General features: G+C 46.9%; 1 non-coding gene across 1 annotated transcript; it reads right to left on the reverse strand.

Moving 5' to 3' along the window:
• Positions 1–569: 569 nt before the first annotated feature.
• LOC138845915 (U6 spliceosomal RNA) lies at positions 570–676 on the reverse strand. The gene has a single exon (XR_011383239.1). It is a non-coding gene; the product is annotated as a U6 spliceosomal RNA (small nuclear RNA).
• Positions 677–4,657: the final 3,981 nt, after the last annotated feature.

Genomic DNA, 4,657 nt, shown 5'->3' on the forward strand with positions numbered 1-4,657 from the left:
TAAAGGAGGAGAGAGACAACATGCACCAGGAACATCTAAGGGGAACATCTATCTGAGGGAACACCTGTGCAGCCCCCGAGAGAGCCGGCCGGCGATGTGCAGCTCCCCCGCGGAAGTGGGGAAAGTGGTAGGGGGAACCGCCCTTCCACGGAGGTGGAAGGGTCGGTAGCCAACCCGGGAAGAACCAGCAGCAAACCCGGGGAGGGCCGAGCAGACAAAAGAACAACGCAGGGTCCTGTGTCGTTCCTCCGCGAAGAGGGGGAGCGACATAATGGTGCCGTGACTCGGATAGGAAGCCTAGGCAGGGTTTAGTGTCGTTCCTCCATGAAGAGGGGGAGCAACACTGTACAAAATGAGTTCTCAGTAACAGGGTCAGTGAACCCCCAAGTGGGAAAGACATCTTGGGCCAGACTGCATTCCACCCTTTGCTTTTGCCATCATAAGAAAAAAAAAATATATATATATATATATATGTATGTATTTGGTCTCTGGCCCAAGCCTTTGTGCCTGACAGAGCTAGCTAAACCCCTTGGAATTTCCTGGATGACATAAATGGCTTTTTTTTTTTTTTAAATATGGAACGCTTCACGAATTTGCGTATCATCCTTGCGCAGGGGCCATGCTAATCTTCTCTGTATCGTTCCAATTTTAGTATATGTGCTGCCGAAGCGAGCACCATAAATGGCTTTTGTTCTTAATCTTCTTTTTAAAAATTATTTATTTGATGGGCAGAGAGAGAGAAGAGAGAGAGAGGCAGAAAGCTTTCCCATCCACTGGTTTACTCCCCACGTGCTCATGATGGCAGGGGGTGGGGTGAGGCTGAAGCTGGAGACTCCACCCACGTCTCCCACATGGGTGGCAGGGACCCAAGTACTTGAGCCATCACTGCTGCCTCCCAAGGGTCTACACTAGCAGGAAGCTGGAGCTGGCGTTGATCTCAGATACTTTGTTATAGGATGCAGTAACCATAACTGCTAGACCACCTACCCACCCTGGGAGCAGTTTTAATTCTAATGAGCCAACCCTTAAGGGGGTCCTGGATAGCTTCAGGATGACGCTGTTTGCCAGGAAAACCAAACTAAGATTAGGAGCTTGGAATGTTCAGATCCATTTCCCATCTTCCTGGTAGGAGAGAGGGGAGGAGACAGAAACAGCTCATCATTGGTCATGCCTCCATAAAACGTCCATAGGAGCCTAAATAAAACCTAAGTAAAAGCCTTCATAAAAGTCCCTGAGTTCGGGTTTTGCAGGGCGTCTGGCCTGGGGGGACACATCCACATGCCAGGAGAGTGGTGCCTGCATCCATACTTTACAGGGACAGATGTACCTATGCTTGGAACACTTCCAGACCTTGCCCTAGGGGCATCTTCATCAGGCCATTGCATTTTATCCTTTATAAAATACTTTACAATCAACCAGGATCTGTAAGTAAATGTTCCCCTGAGTGCTGTGGGCTGGGACTGGGAACCGCTGATTTGTAGCCATGTTGGACAGAAGTGTGGGTGCCTGGGACTGTGACTGGCATCTAAAGTGAGGAGCATGCTTGTGGGATGGAACCCTTAACCTGTGGGGTCTGCTCTACCTCTGGGTATTTGGTGTCCGAATGGAACTGAATTTTAGGAGAATTGGAAAATTGCTTGCTGAGGGAAACTCACACATTTGGTGTCAGAAGTGTAATGAGTTGAGAAGCAGTTTTTCCTTTTTTGCCTCTTTATGAGTTGACAAGGTACCCTCTAGAAAGTTTTCAAGAGCTGATACTGGACAGTGGTTTCAACAGAAAGCAGAGAAACTGTGTGACCTTGGCAGCTCACAGCCTCCTCCCTTGGTTCCCTGTGCTTAGTGAACCAAGTTGGTGAACAGGCCCACCCTCTCTGGCTGTCCAGCTTAAAGGTCAAGGGGCTGAAATGGACAGTGAGGAAAGCCAGTCATTCAGTGCCAGTTTTGGGGGTGGGGAGCAGGAGCACAATAACAGGTCTGCTCTTGGGCAAATAAGAGTTTAAAAACAGCAAACATAGGATATATGCTAGACATTTGCAAAAAGGTGGACGACAGCATGGTTTTGAAGAAGACTCAAGCCAGTAAACAAAAGAAAACTGCAGGGAGCAACTGTGAAGCATCCATAAGCGTTGGAGTTAAGTAAAACAGGAGATAAATGAGAAATAATCCCTGAGTCATTAGACAAGAGAAAAGAAATAAACAAAACCAGAGATATTGATACAAAGGGAGCCTGTAGAGCCACAGAAATAGTTTGAGGAGGTAGGGCCATTTATAGAATTACAAATGACCTCCGACACAATAACAACAGTGAAATTGACCTTATAGAAAACCAGATTGTGATATAAGGGTCATCCCATCTATCTAAGGTTATGTTCAGGGCTATAATTGTCACCCTGGATGTTGCCAGTGAAGGAATGGTGGTTGAGATAAATGCGAAAGTCAGGATAAATGAGGGAGAACCTTTTCTTAGGATGGAAAACTCCAGAGTCTTAGACACAAATGTTCAGAACCTGAAGGTCTGTCCCACCCATGTGTAGCAGCAAGTACCATTCCGTGAACGCCATGTGAAAAGCCGTGTGGGCTATGTGGATTTTAGTTGAAATTTTTACTTAGATAATCCACATTCAGTTGTAAGAAATACTTCCCCCTGTGGCACATCTTCAGCACAGTACCACATCCAAGATACTGACATGGATGTAATCTACTGATTGGATTCAGATTTCTCAAATTTTACCTGTGATGATGTGGATTTAAAGCCACTGGAATCAATGCATAAAATTGAGGTCCATTTATGTGGGCTGGTCCCAGATCCAACTCCCTGCATTAAGTTGACCACTGGACGTCCAGGACTGCAGAAGTGGGGGAGGTAGCGCCAGCTGGGAGACGACACTTCACCAGCGTCAGCCCAATTGCACCTCCATCCTAGCATGATTCATGGGCTTGGGAAGCAGCGATCAACAAGGACGCCCGTGGCCTTGCAGTTGTACATATCGTCCCAAACACTGTGAAGTCAGCGTGTTCTATTTGAGACGCAAAACATAACCAGAGATAGAAAACAGAGGGCGGCGTAATTTTTTCTTTCCTCAGAAGAGTAACTAGCAGTTTCCTATGATCCAAAGCAGGGGTTTAAATGCTCATCTAAGAGTCATTACCCTCCTCTTTGAGTAGTGTCAAATTATTATAATCCAAGGGCACAAGAAGAACCGAGTGGTCAGCCGCCTACTCATATTGTGCGAACTTGGTCAGTGGCAACTCAAGAGACAATGTGCAGGTATCAGAGGGTAAGACCTACAGTATTCTGTTACTGGCAGCCAACAACATAGATGGTAACCTAATGTTCGCAAATGGACGTGATTCAGGTACCCAGTGTGATTCGTTCTGAACAATGAAAGGAAGAGAACATTGAAATTAAATTTGCGGCACAGGAAATCACAAATGTGCTTGGGAACCCATGGCTCCTGGAGGGGGTGGTTGTTAGCAAGCGAGTGCTTGATTCACCCTCTCATGACTGGATTCCCGAGTTTTCCAGGGTATCTCTGGGTGTGAGGTGGCTCCGCTCGAGTGTTATGCTCACTGAGTATGTGCTGGTTTTCACAGTTTTGGGTCTTTGGTTGGTCAAAAAGCAGACCAAGCTGGACACAAAGCCTTTAGAGAGTTGATTACTGGATTTCTATAGAGCAGCTTTTCTCAGCCCTCCCCCTCTGTGACCCCCTGTGTGTCCTAGGAATGTGATAGGAGCGGCTTCTCCCTTTCACCCTGGCCTCGGCAGTCCAGAAGATTGTGTTGTATAATAAAGAATAGATGTTTTGCATGTTTTAGGTCTAAAATTATGTTTTGATACTGCATGTATTTTTAAGACATTTTTTGGGGGAGTGGGAAAGAGAGCGAGAGCAAGAGAGAGAGAGAGACAGTGTACAGTCATTGATTGATTCAGCCCCCAAATACCCACTATGGCTGGGCATGGGCTCGGCTGAACCTGGGAGCTGGGAATCCATCCAGGTCTCCCATGTGAGTGTCAGCGAGCCAAGTACTTGAGCCATCACTGCTGCCTCCCAGGGCTGCATCGGCAGGAAGCTGGAGTCAGGAGCCAGGGCTGGGGAGTGAAGCCAGGCACTCTGATGTGGATTTCAGGAATCTTGACCGCTAGGTCAGGTGTCCGCCCCTGCGAATGTGTATCGGCCTGGTTCTGAAGGTCGTGCTTTGAGCTCTTGGCTGTTGGGTTTCGTTTTAGCTGAGGTGTACAGGAGCACTAACAGACCACTCTAGGGAGAGTGAAGAAAGAGGCTTCTGCTTGCCTCCTCTGGCTGCTCTAAAAGGTAACATTGCAGCTCAGAATCAGTGCTTTTCCCGGGAGTTGCTGTCTGATCAACAGGCAGCACTCTGACAATACAGTTTAACATAAAACATCTCTGTGGCCATCAGACTGATGTCAAAGAAAACGGTGCAAAACACTGCCTACTCCTGCTTTTATTCATCTCCCAATAGTCTCTTTCTGGGTAGTGCTAAAGCAAAACAAAAAACTATGTTGCCATCCCTAGTTCTATACAGTCCATGGGAATAGATTTAAAGAGACTTAGAACTATAAGGGGCCTTATAAATGAGTTAGTTGAGTTTCCTCTTTTGACTGGTTGGAAACCAAGGCAAAAGTAAAATCAGAACT

This window comes from Oryctolagus cuniculus, chromosome 16 (genome assembly GCF_051225735.1).
Source record: "Oryctolagus cuniculus isolate XC-2025 breed Fujian yellow rabbit chromosome 16, ASM5122573v1, whole genome shotgun sequence".
Lineage (NCBI taxonomy): Eukaryota > Metazoa > Chordata > Mammalia > Lagomorpha > Leporidae > Oryctolagus > Oryctolagus cuniculus.